Genomic DNA, 21,038 nt, shown 5'->3' on the forward strand with positions numbered 1-21,038 from the left:
GGGTTTCTCTTTAATGGAGTTCTCATGTGCTTCTTGAACTTGTGAGATGTTTTCCTGCCTTAATTGAGGGAAGTTTTCAGCTATGATATGTGTTGAACAAAGTCTCTATCCCTTGTTCTTTCTCTTCTTCTTCAGGAACCCCTATGATGAGTGTTGTTATTTCTCTTCATGTTGTCACAGAGCTCTCTTAGGTTTCTCAGACTTTTTGATTCTCTTTTCTTTTTTCTGCTCTGCTTCCATGCCTTTATTTATCGTGTCCTCTCACTCGCTGATTCAATTCTCAGCTTCATCCATCCTCCTTTTAATTCCTTCCATGGTGTTCTTCATTTCTGATATTGTATTTGTCATTTCTGACTGATTTTTTTTATTATTTCAATGTCCTTTTTTATATACGCTATCTCTTTATTTAGGTGTTCATAATGACCATCTAATGTTGTTCTAATATCTTTAAGCATCCTAACAATTGTTATTTTAAACTCTGCATCAAGTAATTTGGTTATATCTGATTCATTCAGGTTCTTTTCTGGGGATTTCTCTTGACTCATTTGTGTTGCATTTCTCTACCTTCTCATTTTCTCTGTGTAAAGGAAGGTTTTGGCCACTGGAGTCCACTGTGTGTGACCTCTGTTCCCTAGGTATGGTCTGTCTGCAGGCCCGCCACCCCCTCTGCTGTTGCTGCCTAGGGCGTTTGGATATGGGTGTTGCCGGTGCCTGCCCACTGGGGCTGTTGTTGTGGTTTCTGCCTCTCCTTCACGGGAGTGGCTGTGATCACGTGCTCGGGTGTACAAACCTTGGTGGCCTTGACCTTTGCCCTGCCCCTGTAGGTGGCATTATGCTTGGCCCTGAGGGCAGCGGTGAGCACTTTTGCTCAGCTGCGGGTCTTCACCTGTTTCCTGGCTTTCGCCCCACCCTTGCAGGAGGAGCCCATTCGTGGGACGGCTGCAAGATTCGGCTCCACAGGCCAGGCAGGACTGCATGCCCACGCTCAGTAGCGGGACTCTGCCTGTTCTAGGTTTTTGGCTCTACCTCCGTGGGAGGAGCTAGCTCTCAAGTCAAGCCACAAGCCTCAGTCAAGCCACAAACCTTGGTTCTGCAGGCGGGGAAAGGCTGTACTACTGCGCCCTTGCTCAAGGGCTGGTCTCCACCCCTTCTGGGGTTCCCGCCCTTCTCCCACAGGCTGGATTACAGGCTGCCGGCAGCTAGGCTTGACCACTTTTGCATGCCCCCTCCTCCCCAGCTGGGTAAGACTGAGCTCACACCTGGGCCCAGTGGTGGCCAGCCAGCTTCTGCCCTTGCCAACAGAACCGCGCTTCTGCGTCCCGCCACCACCTGCCTTCCATAGTCCTCAGCCGTGTGGGTGGGCGCGCTGCAGCTCAGACCCTAACACTCACTACTGTAGTCCTGAAAGCTCCCTCCTTCTAAGCGACTCTACTCTGAGTGCCGCAGGAGAGCTTGTTTGGCTGGTGTCCTGCTTCCCTTTGCTGGTATTGCTGTTTCCAGGGGAAATATTCACTTCAGATTTGGGAGTGACTCATCTCAGGGGTTAGGGTGGCTGTCTCCCAAAATGTTTCTCCCTGTGCCTCCTAGATTACACTCTCTTCCTGCTACTCCAGTCCTCTCCTCTCTCCCCATCCCCCAGAGCCCTGGGTGAGTGGTTGTGAGAGGGAGGTTCTGCTGCACCGTCCCTTTAAGAAGAATCCTGGGTCTCATAAATCAGTCTCTTTCTCACAAACTGTATCCTGACTTGTTTCCAGCTAAATACTGTCCATACGCCTCTTCTAGGCTCTGGGGCTGCAGGCTGGGGCTTTGTTCCTGGGACTCAGGACCCTCCCCTCTCTGCTAAACTCACTTCCTGCCATGCGAGTCTCTCCTGGCTGCAGATCGCTCCGGGGAGCTGGGCAGCCCTCTCGCGTTTCCGCTTTTCCTGCCAGTCTCGGTGTGGCTTCTTCAGTGTTTCTTGGTTGAAGAGTCCTCTTACTTTAGTCCAAAGTTGGTTTTTCCAGATGATAGTTCTTAAAATTAGTTTGTATTCCACTTTGGTTCTGGGAGGTGGATATTGGTATGTCTGCCTACTCCAGCACCATCTTGTCTTCCCCGTCCCAGAATTTTAACTCAGGGTTTCATCCATTATGGGACATTGTTTTTAGATAATCCTTGTTTGGCTGAGTTTGAGACCCAGGTGAGATTTCATGGGAGATGAGCACCATTATCTTTACCTTGAAGACTCAAGGAAAGTTCTCAGCTTCATCATCATAATATCACCTTAATAGTGAGCAGCACTTAATATTTTACATAGAACTGCCAAGCATTTTACCTCATTTTCTCTAGGAACATGATCTTATCAAACACTTCCATAGTGCTTAGCAGTTTAAAAGTACTTTCAAATAGTTTTGGTGTAACCAAAACCCACTGGGGGACACCAGCGTGCAGTGAGCAGAGCTAGAACTCACACAGAGGTCTCATGCTCAGAGCCCAGAGCTCTTCAGAACAACACAGTTTTCTTAGCAGAGTGAGTAGGACACAGGGAGGTTACATGAGACACCCTTCATGTAGCTGCTTCAGTGATCTATTTATTCTTTCTCTTGAAAACAAGCCAACAAAATTGCTTATAGTATATACCAGCAACCTGTCACTATGACAGTGTTGACCAATCAAAAATTAACTTACCAAAATTATTTCTGGTAACCAAATAATCCTAAATTCTCTCTCCTCTTTCTTTTTTATAAATCCTCAAAGTACACATATATTTGCTAAAATTCCCCACCTGCTGTATAGAACAGCACCCACCAAAACTTACTATATTTGCATGATGGAATTATAGTTCTGTTCTTATGTCCCTAAACTGTCTCCAATGGGTGCTCTAATAGTCATTCCATTAATAGACATATGGTAACCCCTTTTATTCATGATTTCATGTATCCTGGTTCAGTTACCTGCAGTCTCCTGGGGTCTGAAACTCTTATTTTACTTAATAATGGCCCCAAAGCACAAGAGTGGTGATGCTGAAAATTTGCAAATGCCAAAAAGTACCTGTAATATGCTGTTGTTGTTTTTTTAAAGAGAAAAAGTTAAAGTTCTCATATGCTGAATTTGCTGTAATCTATGGCAAAAGTGAATTTCTATTCAAGAAATTGTGAAGAAAGAAAAAGAAAATTGTGCTAGTTGTTCTGTTGTACCTCAAACTGCAAAAATCATGCCCATAGTGTGTGATTAGTGTTTAGTTAAAATGGAAAATGCCTAAAGTCTGTGAGTAAAAGACATGAACAGGAAACACATTCTGATGAACAATGCATTGTGCCAAAAAGCACTGAGCTTGCCTGACCAGGCAGTGGTGCAGTGCATAGGACGTTGGACTGGGATGCAGAGGACCCAGGTTCAAAACCCCAAGGTCGCTGACTTGAGCATGGGCTCATCTGGCTTGAGTGCTGGCTCACCAGCTTGAGCGTGGGGTTGCTGGTTTGAAGCCCAAGGCCATTGGCTTGAGCAAGGGGTCACTTGCTCTGCTGTAGCCCCACCCCTGCTGCCAAGGCACATACAGAAAGCAGTCAATGTACAAATAAAAAGGAGCCACAACAAAGAATTGGTGCTTCTCATCTCTCTCCATTCCTGCCTGTCTGTCCCTATCTGACCCTCTCTGAGGGTCAAAAAAAAAGCACTGAACTTATATGAAGACTTCAGCAAGATATCCCCTGAAATGAGTGACACCAGCCATTTCCTGCAAGTAAGGCATGGTTACACAAATTCAGGAATAGGTTTGGCATTTTAACATCTCTCATCATAAGCAGGAATGTGAGTACACTACAAGAAGATATTTTGAGAAAGAGATATCAGTCACATAACTTTTATTATAGTATATTTTTATAATTATCTTGTTTTATTATTGTTGTCAATCTCTTACTTTGCATCATTTGTAAATTAAACTTGATCAGAGGTATATATCCGTAAAAACATAGTATATATAGGGTTTGGTGCTATTGCAGTTTCAGGGTTCCACTGGGGATCTTGAAACATGACCCCATGGATAAGGAGGAACTATTGTATAAGTGATTTCCAGAGGTAGTAGAAAACATAAGTATGTTTTGACATGATACCAATAGATCTTTAAGACAGAATCATATATTAAGTACGTCATTGCTTTGAAAACTAAGGTGCCACCAAGCCTCATCTTCCCATGGGTCCTTCACTGCTGGCATTAGCTACAGCACACAGAGCTCTGCCAGCAGCCAGCTCTTTCCCATCTAGAAGGAAGGTCTTACTGAGGAGTGGTATGACAATAGCACACTGCTTACTCTTTCTCTTAGAATCTCTATTATCTCCTTCCTTTCTCAGGAACAATCATGTTTCTCAGTATTTGGGGCCTTCACCGCAACCCTGCTGTCTGGGAAAACCCAAAGATGTGCCTGCTTTATACATAAATAGTTCAAACAATTAATGCTATGCGATTCACTTTTTGTTAGGTGTGTGTGGAAATGGTAAACAATACAGCAAACAACAATACACACAAAAACCAAAAATGCAAAGCCTTTCCACTAAAGAAAAATTGTCTTTTTCCTCTATACTTACTTTATTTTTGCTTGGAATTTTGCATAATGTCACACAGGCTGCTCTAAATTGCCATGGTCATTTACTTAACAGGCTCTACCAACCAATTATTGAGATATTTGCAAGAGTGCACATGGTCAGTAGTAATTCAAGTAACTCAAACTTCCTTTTGCTGGATGTAACGACCAGGATTCTGGCAGGAAATCAATGATCCCCTCAAGTTGGGCAATTTGAGGAGAGTTTTATGAAGGAACTATTGATAAAGATATGGGGTCAAGGTTTAGAAAAAGCAAAATGGAGCCAATAACTGCCAAAGTGCTTACCACTTGTAGGCCTGATGAAGATTACGGGAGCGAGGGTTACACACCTGGAGAAAGAGGGCTCCTGGGAAAGGCCATCACCCAGGCATGTGGCTGTCAAGAGAGCATTCAGCCAACCCGAGACAGCCTGGAGGGAGGGGCCAGGGAATAAATACCCGAATGCTCTCTCTTTCCACCCTCCAGATCTCCTGCCAATGCCTTTTCTTGGCCAAACCCAACAGGACAACATGTGGGCCAGCTTCCTCGAGGCCAGAGCAGGGAGAAGAGAGGAATTGAAAAGGTAAAAAGAAGATGTGTATTCCCTTTTCTCCACATCCTCGCCAGCACTTATTCGGTGTTGTTTTGTTGATGAGCGCCATTCTGACTGGTGTGAGGTGATATCTCATTGTGGTTTTAATTAGCATATCTCTAATGATTAGTGATGTTGAGCATTTTTTCATATGCCTATTGGCCATTTGTATGTCATCTTTGGAGAAGTATCTATTCATTTCTTTTGCCCATTTTTTTATTAAATTTAATTCAGTGATATTGATAAATCAGGGTACATATGTTGAGAGAAAACATCTCCAGATTATTTTGACATTTGATTATGCTGTGTACTCCTCACCCAAAGTCAAATTGTCTTTCGTCACCTTCTATCTGGTTTTCTTTGTGTCCCTTCCCTCCCCGACCCCCTCTCTCCTTCCTCGCCCCATCGCTCCACCCCCCGACCCCCCACCCCATTACCATCACATTCTTGTCCATGTCTCTGAGTCTCATTTTTATGTCCCCTCTATGTATGGATTCATATAGTTCTTAGTTTTTTCAAATTTACTTATTTCACTCCATATAATGTTATCAAGGTCCATCCATGTTATTGTAAATGATCCGATGTCATCATTTCTTATGGCTGAGTAGTATTCCATAGTATATATATATATATGTACCAAAGCTTTTTAATCCACTCGTCCTCTGATGGACACTTGGGCTGTTTCCAGATCTTTGCTATTGTGAACAATGCTGTACTGCTGGTGGGAATGCAGACTGGTGCAGCCTCTATGGAAAACAGCATGGAGATTCCTCAAAAAACTGAAAATTGAACTGCCTTTTGACCCAGCTATCCCACTTTTAGGAATATACCCCAAGAACACCATAGAACTGCTCCAAAAGGAGAAATGTACCTCCATGTTTGTGGCAGCATTGTTCACAATAGCGAAGATCTGGAAACAGCCCAAGTGTCCGTCAGAGGACAAGTGGATTCAAAAGCTTTGGTACATATATATATATACTATGGAATACTACTCAGCCATAAGAAATTATGACATCGGATCATTTAAAATAACATGGATGGACCTTGATAACATTATATGAAGTGAAATAAGTAAATCAGAAAAAACTAAGAACTATATGAACCCATACATAGATGGGACATAAAAATGAGACTCAGAGACATGGACAAGAATGTGATGGTAACAGGGGGTGGGGGGGTGGGGAGGGGGCGAGGAAAGAGAGAGGGGGTGGGGTGAGGGGAGGGGCACAAAGAAAACCAGATAGAAGGTGATGGAAGACAATTTGACTTTGGGTGAGGGGTATACAGCATAATCAAATGTCAAAATAATCTGGAGATGTTTTCTCTCAACATATGTACCCTGATTTATCAATGTCACTGCATTAAAATTAATAAAAATAAGATTAAAAAAAAAGAAGATGTGTGTGTAGCCTACCTCAGTTCCCTGATTCAATGTTCTCAAAACTTTAAACACAACATCTACGAATGTTTCTTTTTACAAAACCTGCTAGAGTTCAAGATATAATGAGAAGTTGGGCTGTTTATTTCATTAGCAACTGATCAAACAATCATTTTAACTTGACTTCTAACTGAAATAATATACTTGCCATAGTGGTTCTGCCTTGCCTTACTTAGTCTGGGTAACAGACTGATCAATTAGGAAGCCAGACAAGGTCACATAGGTCTGGAGTTGCACTTTCTAGGGTGTAGCCATTAGCACATGTGGCTACTGAGCCCTTGAAATGTGACGAGTCAAAGCTGAGATGTGCTGAAAAAAATTCACACTGGATCTTGAACCTGTACCCAAAAAATGTGAAATGTTTTCTTAATAATTATTTATGCTGGGTAGATATTGAAATGATAATAATTTCTGTTTAAAAATTCTATTATTAAAATTCATTTCTATTATTAAAAATGTGACTGCTAGGCCTGACCTGTGGTGGTGCAGTGGATAAAGCATTGACCTGGAATCTGAGGTCCGCAGTTTTAAACCACGGGCTTGCCTGTTCAAGGCACGTATGGGAGTGGATGCTTCCTACTCCTCTCCCCTTCTCTCTTCTCTCTCTCCCCCCTCACTAAAATAAGTAAGTAAGTAAATAAATAAATAATTTTTTAAAATGTGACTACTAGAACATTTGAAATTATATGTGTTATAATTTTATTCTTATATATATGTAAGAAATGTGTTAATGCTGTTGGGGGTGCCCTCTCATTTCAGATCTTTGACTCCTTGAGGTTCTTTCACTCCCACTCCTTCCTGCATTCTCATCTGGACCAAGGTGAGGAAACTTGATGCTCTTGAAAATATACAAAAACATTTACATAGGGACAACATTTTCCTTTAGCCCCTCTCTCTGTAAATTCTTCCAGGGAACCCCATCTTCTCCCTGACCGTGAGGAGATCTCAGTGCCTAGTTGAGCTTCTGAGTGGGCCTGTTAGTTTCACGAAGGACAATGCCCTTCTCTATCACATCCTATGTAGCCGTGCATCAGAGCTGCCTCGTGATAAGCTGTTGACTCATAGGCTCAGTGCAGTCTGCCCTCAATGCACGTGGGCTGCACTTATTTTTTCTAAAAATAGAAAAAGTTTTTTTATTTTAATTACAGCTGTGTTAAGGTATAACTGACATATACAATGGTAAGATCTTTCCTGACCTGTGGTGGCACAGTGGATAAAACATTGACCTGGAACACTGAGGTTGCGGGTTCAAAACCCTGAGTTTTCCTTGTCAAGACACATATGGGAGTTGATGCTTCCTGCTCCTCCCTCCTTCTCTCTCTCTCTTTCTCTCTCTCCTCTCTAAAATGAATAAAGTCTTTAAAAATTTTAATTAATAAATAAAATGGTAAGATCTTTAAAATATACATCATGATTATTTCATATATGTATATACATTGTGAAAAGAGTCATCCCTATCCAGTTAATTAACACATCTTTCATTTCACGTATTTATCTTTTGTGTGTTGTGTGTGAAATATACACTATTGTATAATTGCAATTTATCTTCTTAGAAAATTTTACAATACATTTTATACTGTTATCAACTACAGTCACCATGTTTTATATCATATCCTCACAGGAGAAAGAATTCTATGAGCAACTCCAAGTGCCACCCTGTTTTGGTGGGCGGGGAGGAGGACAGTAGGACCTCCCAGCTCACCTTCTTGCAGGAGACAATGTAAACCCAAAGCACAAAAGTTTGCATGACATTAACAATGAAAATGTTGCTTTACTGTGCTTATCAGACTTGTTATTCTAGTATCTTATTGAGGAGTCAGGAGAAACACCATTTCTTCAAGCATCTCTGATTTTCTTTCTTGTCTACAGGAACTGCATCGGGCAGAACTTTGCCATGCTTGAGCTAAAGGAGGCCATTGCCTTGATTCTGCTTCACTTCAAGGTGACTCCAGACCCTGCCAGGCCTCCTATCCTCTCAAACAAGATTGTCCTAAAATCCAAGAATGGGATCCACTTGAACCTAAAAAAATTTCTTGTTAGAGCCCACGGTACAATGATCATAGGTATAATTTTGAAGTTAAATTACAACTAATGGTCCAAGAACGTGGAGAGGAATCAAAGTACCATGGGAAATTTATGATTAGGTTGGATGGGGGTCCCTGTGGAGCTGCATATTACCCAAAAGCATTCCTTGGTGACACGGGGTGTCACATAGGTCTCTTTCTGTATGACTTTGGAGAGTTTCAGATCTTTTCTGTTTGATTTTGGCTATTATTAATGCTATATTAATACCAAGAAGTTTGCTAAGTGACCTTCATACATGTTTTGTTGTTTTCTTTCACTTAATAAAAATACATCTCACTCTTAATCCTGGCTCGTGATATTTTGTAGTATGGATGTACCACAATTTAATTAACGATTTTCCTATTATTGGATATAGAACTTATTTTTGGTTTTAGAAGCATGCTTAATGGCCATTTGTGGGTTTTGTTTTGTTGTGTGTTTTTTTTTGTATTTTTCTGAAGCTGGAAACGGGGAGAGACAGTCAGACAGACTCCCGCATGCGCCCGACCGGGATCCACCCGGCATGCCCACCAGGGGCGACGCTCTGCCCACCAGGGGGCGATGTTCTGCCCCTCTGGGGCGTCGCTCTGCTGTGACCAGAGCCACTCTAGCGCCTGGGGCAGAGGCCAAGGAGCCATCCCCAGCGCCTGGGCCATCTTTTGCTCCAATGGAGCCTTGGCTGCGGGAGGGGAAGAGAGAGACAGAGAGGAAGGAGGGGGGGTGGAGAAGCAAATGGGCACTTCTCCTATGTGCCCTGGCCGGGAATCGAACCCGGGTCCCCTGCACGCCAGGCCGACGCTCTACCGCTGAGCCTATTTTTGTTTTGTTCTGTATGTTTTGTACATCATCTATGTTTCTTTTTCTTTGGAGTAGCTTATCTTTTTCTTATTAATTCATGAATCATTTATACATTGTGGATAATAATCATTGATTGTAACTTTTCTTTGTAATTTTTCCCATTCTTTTCCTTATTAAACTGGTACTTATGGTGTCAGTTACAATACAGACTTCTAAATATTCATGAAGTAGATATATAAACTTTTCTTTGTGGTTTCAGGTTTTGAGTCTTGGCTAACAAAGCCTTTGCTTGGAATATTATATAAAGATAATTTTACATACTTTCCTGGTGCTAACAACTCTTGTGAAGCTTGAATGAGAATTTCCTATGATTTTCATCATTCATTAGATGTTTAAGTGCTTACTACATGTCAGATATTTTCAGTGGTGGATTCACCCGGTTTGGCAGAATCAATACCTAATTTTTTGTTGAGTTCAGCAAACTGGTTGTTAAAATGGCACTTATAATCAGGGTTTCTTTAAGGTGGGCACGTGGGCAACCACCCAATGTGGAAATCACAATTTACATTCCTTACTCTTTTTTAACATTCATCTGAGCAACAAAATAGTCTAAGCTCCCGTAGTAATGTTCATTCCATCCATAGGTGAAAAAGAATTGTAAGTGAATACTCCAATCAAGAAGCAATATAGAAATACCTTAAATAACATTTTCACTGTTTTTTGTCATTAATATTTTTTCATTAATATTTTAAAACTCTATGACATAATCTAGTTTTGTGAACCTCTTTTATTGTTCTTAGTTAAGTATTAAATGTATGAAATAATAAACAATCTTTAAGTATATCGTATTTTTATACTTAAAATGGTCATTAGGGCAGAGAACCACTTATTATCTGAATTTCACCGCTGGATATTTTAATAAGCATTAGAGATTCAGTGGATTAATAGACATGTTCCCTGCCTCATGGAACTGGTATTGTGAAGTGGAAGATGGGTAACAGATAGTTACAAATTGTAGTAAGTGCCATGAAGAAATGAGTCGTCTAATGTAGATAGTAATCAAGGGAATGCACTTTGAATTGGGTTATCTGGAAAACCTCTTTTAAAAGATGACGTATAGTTGAGACCTGAAATATGTTATTGGAAGCTACTCCAGCTTTTTTTCATGGGCTTTGTAGCAGAAAAATTATGGGATTTTGAAAGAGCAGACCTGAAGCTATGTGTCACTGCTGCATGTCTAAGAGGGAGAAATATAATGGGAAACAGGGAGTCAGTGGTGAGTTCCGTTTTGCACACATTGCATGGCAGCTGCCTGGCGAGTCTCAACAGAGCAGATGTCCAGGAGGCTATGAAAACCCACGAGAAAGACCTGAGCTGGAGAAGGTGTAACCAGGTCACTTATAGTGTCAGACTCAATGCTGCTATGAATAGTTTGAACAAATATCTTTGAAAACTTGTTTGGATATTTTGTAAGGTAAATATTAGAGTGCAATTACTGAATTCAAGTTAATGAGAGCCCTCCCCTGAATCTTCAATATAAGAAGTTACAGTTGTACAAGTTGGACTCCTCTGTGCTTCCAAAGTAGATCAAACTTACCCCCTCTCTTCTCAACACAAAAAGACTAAGAGAGAGAGTCAACAATCTTGTGTTTATGTTGTCATCTAATCAAATGTCCCCAAATATTTTTTTTTTATTTTTCCGAAGTGAGAAGCAGGGAAAGGCAGACAGACAGACTCACCCATGTGCCCGACTAGGAACACCCAGTATGCCCAGTAGGGGGCCATGCTTGGCCCATCTGGGGCATTGCTCTGCTGCAACTGGAGCCATTCTTATGTACCTGAGGTGGAGGCCATAGAGCCATCCTCAGCACCTGGGCCAACTTTGTTCCACTGGAGCCTTAGCTGACAGAGGGGAAGAGAGAGACAGAGAGAAAGGAGAGGGGGAAGGGTGGAGAAGCAGATGGGCATTTCTCCTGTGTGTCCTGGCTAGGAATTGAACCTGGGACTTCCACATGCCAGGCCAATGCTCTACCACTGAGCCAACCAGCCAGGGCCCCCCAAATATTTTTTTATTCAATGATGAGAGTGAAAATAGTCACCATTAGTAACCAGGCCCTGGGATAAGCACTTTGTGTTTGTAATCTCACTTAATTTTCACAACACCCCAATGAGGTAGGAGCTACTAATTATTCATTCAAATATTTAAATATTTAAAATATTAAATCTTATCTTACCATATATTGTTAAACGTTTTATGTGGCAAGGACTGTGACAAGAATGGTCTGGATATCATCAAAGGCTTTAAGAAAAATAAACTAAAACAACACATATTTAAAAGGAAGAACAAAAACTGTCATTATTAAATTCAAGAAGGAGTAAGTGAAATTAAAGCAGGCTAAAATATATGTATCTTTTAAATAAAATGAAGGATAAAAATTACATGATCATATCAATCAATGCAAAAAAAAATTTGATAAAGTCCAGCAAATGTTTGGCTTAAATATTTTTATACTAATTTCATACAAAGTTATAGATATAGGTTATTATATACCAATATACAGATTTTATTTATGGATACAGATGTGTATACAACCAGATACAGCAATACATGCACACACACACACACACACACACACACACAAACCATTATGAATTATATTTTATCCCAGGAATGCAGTCATTGTTAAGAATTAATTAGCAGATTAAAGGATAAAAAAATCAAAAATTATGTTAATAAATTCTGGAGAATATTGGATAAGAATCAACATTTAATCTTGATTTCAAAACATTTTAAAAATCAGAGTTTAGAGAAATTTTTCTAAATTTTATACTTGAGAACACAACAATCATATAGCTTTTATATTTACCAGTGACTACCTCAAACAATGGCTCCCATAGTCAGGACTGTGGCAAGAATGGTCTGGGTACCACCAAAGGCTCTAAGGAAAATAAACTAAAGAGATACACATATTTTAAAGGAAGAACAAAAACTGTCATTATTAAATCTAAGCAGGAGTAAGTGAAATTAAAGCAGGCTAAAATATACATATTCTTTAAATAAAATTAAGAATAAAAATCACATGATTATATCAATTGATGCAAAAAACATTTGCTAAAGTCCAGCATCCATTTAAGTTAAAAAACTTTCGTGCAAAAGTGGTCAAGCCCAGCTGCAGACCATCTGCAATCCAGCCTGCAGGGGAAGGCCAGGAGCCCCAAAAGGGGCGGAGACCCGCCCTTGAGCAAGGGCGCAGGAGCACAGCCTTGCCCCGGCAGGACCCAGGCTTGTGGCCTGACTTGGGAACCAGCTCCTATCTCCTGCGGGGGTGGAGCCAAAAGCCCAGAACAGGCGGAGTTCCGCTACTGAGTGTGGGCACGCAGTCCCACCCAGCCTGTGGAGCCAAGGCTTGCAGCCATCCCACGAGTGGGCTCCTCCTACAAGGGCGGGGCAAAAGCCCGGAATCAGGCGGAGACCTGCAGTTTAGCGAAGGTGCTCACCCCTGCCCTCAGGGCCAAGCATAACGCCACACGTGGGGCTGGGGCAAAAGCCAAGGCCACCGAGGCTTGTACACCTGAGCACGTGATCACAGCCACTCCTGTGAAGGAGAGGTGGAAACCATAGCAACAACCCCAGTGGGCAGGCACCGGCAACGCCCATACCTGAACGCCCTAGGCAGCAACAGCAGAGCAGGTGGTGGGCCTGCAGACAGACCACACCTAGGGAACACAGAGGCCACACACAGTGGATTCCAGTGGCCAAAACCTTCTTTTACAAAGACAAAATGAGAAGGCAGAGAAATGCAACACAAATGAATCAAGAGAAATCCCAAGAAAAGGACCTGAATGAGTCACATATAACCAAATTACCAGAAGCAGAGTTTAAAATAACGATTGTTAGGATGCACAAAGATATTAGAATAATAGATGGTCATTACAGTCACCTAAATAAAGAGATAGCAAATATAAAAAAGGTCATTGAAATAATAAAAAAGAATCAGTCAGAAATGACAAATACAATATCAGAAATAAAGACTACAATGGAAGGAATTAAAAACAGGATGGATGAAGCTGAGAATCAAATCAGCGTTAGAGGACAAAATAAATAAAGGCACGTAAGTAGGGCAGAAAAAAGAAAAGAGACTCAAAAAGTCTGAGGAAACTCTGAGAGCTCTGTGACAACATGAAGAGAAATAACAACCACATCATAAGGGTTTCTGAAGAAGAAGAGAAAGAACAAGGGATAAAGACTTTGTTCAAACATATCATAGCTAAAAACTTCCCTCAGTTAAGGCAGGAAATGATCTCACAAGTTCAAGAAGCACAGAGAACTCCATTAAAGAGAAACCCAAAGAAATCTACACCAAGACACATCATAATTAAAATACCTAAGCTAAGTGATAAAGAGAAAAATATTAAAAGCTGCCAGAGAAAAAAAGACTATCACCTACAAAGGAGCCCCCATAAGGATGACTTTTGACATCTCAACAGAAATACTTGAGGGCAGAAGGGAATGGCAAGAAATATTCAAAGTAATGCAGAACAAGAGCTTACAGTAACCAAGATTACTTTCTCCAGCAAGTCTATCCTTTAAAATTGAAGGAGAAATAAAAAACTTTCCAGACAAAAAAAACTCAAGGAATTCACTACAACCAAACCAAGGCTGCAAGAAATGCTAAGGGGCCTGTTGTAAACAGATCAAAGGAGAAAAAGAATATAGCAAAAGAGGAATACAGTTTTAAAGAATAAAATGGCAATAAACTACTACATATCAATAATAACATTAAATGTAAATAGATTAAATGTTCCGATCAAAAGACATGGGATAATTGCGTGGATAAGAAAACAGGACCCATACATATGCTGTCTACAAGAAACATACCTTAAAACAAAAGATGCACATAGACTAAAGATAAAAGGATGGAAAAAATTTTCACACAAATGGAAATGAAAAAAAAGCTGGGGTAGCAATACTTATATCAGACAAAAATGGACTTTAAAACAAAGACTATAGTAAGAAATAAAGAAGGTCACTACATAATGATAAAGGAAGCAGTCCAACAGGAAGATATAACTGTTATAAATATCTGTGCACCTAATATAAGAGCACCTACATATTTAAAGCAGACTTTGATGGATTTAAAGGGTGAGATAAACAGCAATACTATAATAGTAGGGGATTTCAATACCCCACTAACATCACTAGATAGATCCTCAAGAAAGAAAATTAACAAAGAAACAGCAGACTTAAAGGACATATTAGATCAACTCGATTTAATAGATATCTTCAGAACCTTTCACCCTAAAGCAGTAGAACATACATTCTTTTCAAGTGCTCATGGTACATTCTCTAGGATAGACCACATGTTAGGGCACAAAAGCTGTCTCAACAAATTTAAAAAGATTGAAATCATATGGAGCACTCTCTCTGATTACAATGACATGAAACTAGAAATCAACCACCACAGAAAAACTAAAAAATACTCATACATTTGGAAACTAAATAGCATATTATTAAATAATGAATGGGTTAACTATGAGATCAAAGAAGAAATAAAAAAATTCCTAGAAACAAATGATAACAATCAACTCAAAATTTATGGGACACAGCAAAACCAGTCCTGAGAAGAAAGCTCATAGCATTACAGGCATACCTTAAGAAGCTAGAAAAAGCCCAAATAAACAACTTGACCCTGCATCTAAAAGAACTAGAAAAAGAAAAGCAAGTAAAGCCCAGAGTTAGTAGAAGGAAGGAAATAATAAAAATTAGAGCAGAAATAAATGACATAGAGGTTAAAGAAACAATACAGAAGATCAATGAAACCAGGAGTTGATTCTTTGAAAAGGTAAACAAGATTGATGAACCTTTAACCAGACTCACCAAGAAAAAAAAGAGAGAGGACTCAAATAAATAAAATTAGAAATGAGAGTGGAGAAATAACAACTGACACAACAGAAATACAAAGGATTGTAAGAAAATATATGAAGAACTGTATGCCAAAAAACTCGACAACCTAGATGAAATGGACAAATTCCTTGAAACATATAATCTTCCAAAATTAATCTGGAAGAATCAAAAAACCTAAACAGACCAATTACAACAAATGAGATTGAAACAGTTATCAAAAAACTCCCAAAAAAGAAAAGCCCTGGCCGGTTGGCTCAGTGGTAGAGCATCGGCCTAGTGTGCAGAAGTCTCAGGTTCGAATCCCAGTCAGGGCACACAGGGGAAGCACTCATCTGCTTCTCCACCCCTCCCCCTCTCCTTCTTCTCTGTCTCTCTCTTCCCCTCCCGCAGCCAAGACTCCATTGAAGCAAAGTTGGCCCGGGCACTCTTGATGGCTCTATGGCCTCTGCCTCAGGTGCTAGAATGGCTCTGGTTGCAACAAAGCAACACCCTAGATGGACAGAGCATCGCCCCCTGGTGGGCATGCCAGGTGAATCGTGGTCGGGTGCATGTGGGAGTCTGTCTGACTGCCTCCCCGTTTCCAACTTCAGGGAAAAAAGAAAAGAAAAGTCCTGGGCCTGATGGCTTCACAAATGAATTCTACCAAATATTCAAAGAAGAACTAACTCCTATCCTTCTCAAGCTATTTCAAAAAATTCAAGAGGAAGGAAGACTTCCAAGCTCCTTTTATGAGGCAAGTATAATTCTGATTCCAAAACCAGGGAAAGACAGCACAAAGAAAAAAAATTATAGGCCAATATCCCTGATGAATTTAGATGCTAAAATCCTACACAAAATATTAGCAAACAGGATCCAGCAATACATAAAAAAAATCATATACACTATAATCAAGTGGGATTTATTCTTGGGAGGAAAGACTGGTACAATTCGCAAATCAATCAATGTGATTCATCACATAAACAAAAGAAAGAAGAAAAACCACATGATAATACCAATAGATGCAGAAAAAGCATTTGATAAAATCCAGCACCCATTCATGATCAAAACTCTCAGCCAAGTGAGAATACAGGAAACATACCTCAACATGATAAAGGCCATGTATGACAAACCCACAGCTAACATCATAGTCAATGGGCAAAAATTAAAAGCAATCCCCTTAAGATCAGAAACAAAGCAGGGGTGCCCCATTTCACCGCTCTTATTCAACATAGTTCTGGACGTCCTAGCCACAGCAATCAGACAAGAAAAAGAAATAAAAGGTATCCAAACTGGAAAAGAAGAAGTAAAACTATCATTATTTGCAGATGATATGATATTGTATATAGAAAACCCTAAAGTCGCAGTAAAAAAACTACTAGACCTGATAAATGAATTCAGCAAGGTGGCAGGATATAAAATTAACACTCAGAAATCAGAGTCATTTTTATACACTAACAACGAACTGTCAGAAAGAGATATTAAGGAAGCAATTTCCTTCCCCATTGCAACAAAAAAAAATACCTAGGAATAAATCTAACCAGGGAGATTAAAGACTTGTACTCGAAAAATTATAAAATATTGATAAAAGAAATGGAAGATACAAACAAGTGGAAGCATTTACTGTGCTCATGATTAGGAAGAATAAACATCATTAAAATGTCTATATTACCCAGAGCAATTTATAAATTCAATGCAATACTGATTAAAATACCAATGACTTACTTCAAAGATATAGAACATATATTCCAAAAATTTATATGGAACCAAAAGAGAATACGAATAGCCTCATCAATCTTGAAAAGGAAAAATAAACATGGGGCTGCATGTGTCTTTACGTATCAATGTTTCTGAGTTTTTGGGATGTTTATTGCAGCATTGTTCACAGTGGCCAGGACATGGAAACAACCAAAAAGCCCATCAATAGATGACTGGATAAAGAAGATGTGGCACATATACACTATGGAATACTACTCAGCCATAAGAAATGATGACATCGAACCATTTACAGCAAAATGGTGGGATCTTGATAACATGATACGAAGCGAAATAAGTAAATCAGAAAAAACCAGGAACTGTATTATTCCATACGTAGGTGGGACATAATAGTGAAACTAAGAGACATTGATAAGAGTGTGGTGGTTACGGGGGGGAGGGGGGAATGGGAGAGGGAAAGGGGGTGGGGAGGGGCACAAAGAAAACAAGATAGAAGGTGACAGAGGACAATCTGACTTTGGGTGGTGAGTATGCAACATAATTGAACTACAAGATAACCTGGACTTGTTATCTTTGAATATATGTATCCTGATTTATTGATGTCACCCCATTAAAAAAATAAAATTGTTAAAAAAAAAAAAAGAATGCAAAAAAAGAAAAGGAAAAATAAAGTGGGAGGTATCATACTTCCGGATATCAAGTTATACTACCAGACCATTGATTGTACTCAAAAGAGCCTGGTAATGGCATAAGAACAGGCATATAGATCAATGGAACAGAACTGAGAACCCAGAAATAAACTCACACTTTTATGGAAAACTGATATTTGACAAAGGAGGTAAAAGCATACATTAGAATAAAGACAGCCTCTTCGGCCTGACCTGTGGAGGCGCAGTGGATAAAGCCTTGGCCTGGAACACTGAGGTCGACGGTTTGGATCCCTGGGCTTGCCCAGTCAAGGCACATATGGGAGTTGGGAGTTGATGCTTCCTGCTCCTCCCCCCTTGTGTCTCCCTTCTCTCTCTCTCTCTCTCTCTCTCTCTCTCTCTCTCTATCTCCTCTCTCAAATGAATAAATAAAATCTTTAAAAAATAAAAAGACAGCCTGATCTCTGGTGGTGCAGTGGATAAGGTGTTGACCTGGGAACACTGAGGTCGCCGGTTCGAAACCCTGCACTTCTCTGGTCAGGGCACATATGGGAGTTGATGCTTCCTGCTCCTCCCCCCTTTCGCTCTCTCTCCTCTGTAAAATGAATAAATAAAAAAATTTTAAAAAAAAAGACAACCTCTTCAACAAATGGTGTTGGGAAAATTGAACAGCTACTTGCAAAAAAATGAAAGTAGACCACGAACTTACACCATTCACAAAAATAAACTCAAAATGGATAAAAGATTTAAATGTAAGCCGTAAAACCATAAACATCTTAGTAAGCTCTCTGACATCTTTCACAGCAATATATTTGCCGATTTATCTCCACGGGCAAGTGAAATAAAAGACAGTATAAACAAATGGGACTATATCAAACTAAAAAGCTTCTGCACAGCTAAAGACAATAAGAGCAGAATAAAAAAACAAACTACACAATGGAAAATATATTTGACAATACGTCTGATAAGGGGTTAGTAAACAAAATTTATAAAGAACTTGTAAAACTCAATACCAGGAAGACAAACAATCCAATCAAAAAATGGGCAAAAGAAATGAATAGATACTTCTCCAAAGAGGACATACAGATGGCCAATAGGCATATGAAAAAATGCTCAACATCACTAATCATTAGAGAAATGCAAATTAAAACCACAATGAGATATCATCTCACACCAGTCAGAATGGCTCTCATCAACAAAACAACACAGAATAAGTGCTGGTAAGGATGTGGAGAAAAGAGAACCTTCTTGCACTGCTGGTGGGAATGCAGACTGGTGCAGCCACTGTGGAAAACAGTATGGAGATTCCTCAAAAAATTAAAAATTGAACTGCCTTTTGATCCAGCTATCCCACTTTTAAAAATATACCCCAAGAACACCATAGCACTGTTTCCAAAGAAGAAATGCACCCCCATGTTTATGGCAGCATTGTTCACAATAGCGAGGATCTGGAAACAGCCCAAGTGTCCATCAGTGGACGAGTGGATTAAAATGTTTTGGTACATATATACTATGATATACTACTCAGCCATAAGAAATGATGACAGCGGATCATTTACAACAACATGGATGGACCTTGATAACATTTTACTGAGAGAAATAAGTAAATCAGAAAAAACTAAGAACTATATGATTCCATACATAGGTGGGACATAAAAATGAGACTCAGAGACATGGACAAGAGTGTGGGGGTTATGGAGTGGGGGGGAAGGAGAGGGAAGGAGATGGGATAGGGGAGGGGCACAAAGAAAACCAGTGAGAAGGTGACGGAAGACAATTGGACTTTGGGTGATGGGAATGCAGCATAATCAAATGTCAAAATAACCTAGAGATGTTTTCTCTGAACATATGTACCCTGATTTATCAATGTCACCCCATTAAAATTAATTAATAAAAAGAAAAGAAAGCAATCAATAAACAACAACAAAAAGTTAAAAACTTTCAGCAAAGTGAGAATAGAAAGAGCATACCTAAACATAATAAAGTCCATAAATGACAAACCCACAGCCAACATCATACTCAATGGGTAAAAACTGCAAGCATATCCCTTAAGATCTGAAATGAGACATGAATATCCACTATCACCACTCTTATTCAATATAGTATTGGAAGTCTTTTGTTTTTTTTTTTTGTTTGTTTGTTTTCTGAAGCCGGAAACGGGGAGAGACAGTCAGACAGACTCCCGCATGCGCCCGACCAGGATCCACCCGGCACGCCCACCAGGGGGCGACACTCTGCCCACCAGGGGGCGATGCTCTGCCCCTCTGGGGCATTGCTCTGTTGCGACCAGAGCCACTCTAGCGCCTGGGGTAGAGGCCGAGGAGCCATCCCCAGCGCCCGGGCCATCTTTGCTCCAATGGAGCCTCGGCTGCAGGAGGGGAAGAGAGAGACAGAGAGGAAGGAGAGGGGGAGGGGTGGAGAAGCAGATGGGCGCTTTTCCTGTGTGCCCTGGCCGGGAATCAAACCCGGGACTTCTGCACGCCAGGCCGACACTCTACCACTGAGCCAACCGGTCAGGGCTAGTATTGGAAGTCTTAGACAAAACAATCAGACAAGAAAAAAAAGAAGATATCCAAATTAGAAAGGAAGATATGAAACTGTCATTATTTGCAGATGACATGATACTGTATACAGAGGACCCTAGAAATTCCACCAAAAAACTATTGGAACTGATAAAAGCATTCAGTAAAGTAACAGAAGACAAAATAAATATCCAGAACTCAGTTGCATTTTAATATACCAATAATGTCTATCAGAAAGGAAAACAGCACCATTCATAATTGCTTTAAAAAGACTAAAATACTAGGAATAATTTTAACCAAGAATGTAAAAGATCTGTACTCATAAAATTATAATATACTTAAGAAAGAACTTGAAGAAGATTGAACAAGTGGAAGCATATATTGTCTTCATGGATAGGAAGAATTAACATCATTTAAATATCCACCAAAAGCAATCTACAGATTCAACACAATTCCTATCAAGATACACAATGGTGTATTTCACAGAACTAGAACAAATATTTCAAAAAATTTTATGAAACCACAAAAGGCCCTGAATAACCACAGCAGTCTTTTCTTTTTTTTTTTTTTTTTTTTTTTTTTTAGCAAGAGAAAGGGGGAGAGAGCGGAGGAGAGAGAGGAGAGAGAGACAGACAGGAAGGAAGAGATGAGAAGCATCAATTCATAGTGTGTCACTTTAATTGTTCATTGATTGCTTTCTCATATGTGCCTTACCAGGAGGTTGCAGCCAAGCCAGTGACAACTTGCTCAAGCCAACAACCTTGGGCTTCAAGCTAGAGACCTTTGGGCTCAAGCCAATGACCATGGTGTCATGTCTATGA

At 40.1% G+C, this 21,038-nt stretch overlaps 1 pseudogene; it reads left to right on the forward strand.

The window, feature by feature from the left end:
• Nucleotides 1–12,818, forward strand: part of LOC136398308 (cytochrome P450 4X1-like) — a 50,575-nt pseudogene extending 37,757 nt beyond the window's left edge.
• The last annotated feature ends 8,220 nt before the right edge of the window (nt 12,819–21,038 follow it).

This window comes from Saccopteryx leptura, chromosome 3 (assembly GCF_036850995.1).
Source record: "Saccopteryx leptura isolate mSacLep1 chromosome 3, mSacLep1_pri_phased_curated, whole genome shotgun sequence".
Classification (NCBI taxonomy): Eukaryota; Metazoa; Chordata; class Mammalia; order Chiroptera; family Emballonuridae; genus Saccopteryx; species Saccopteryx leptura.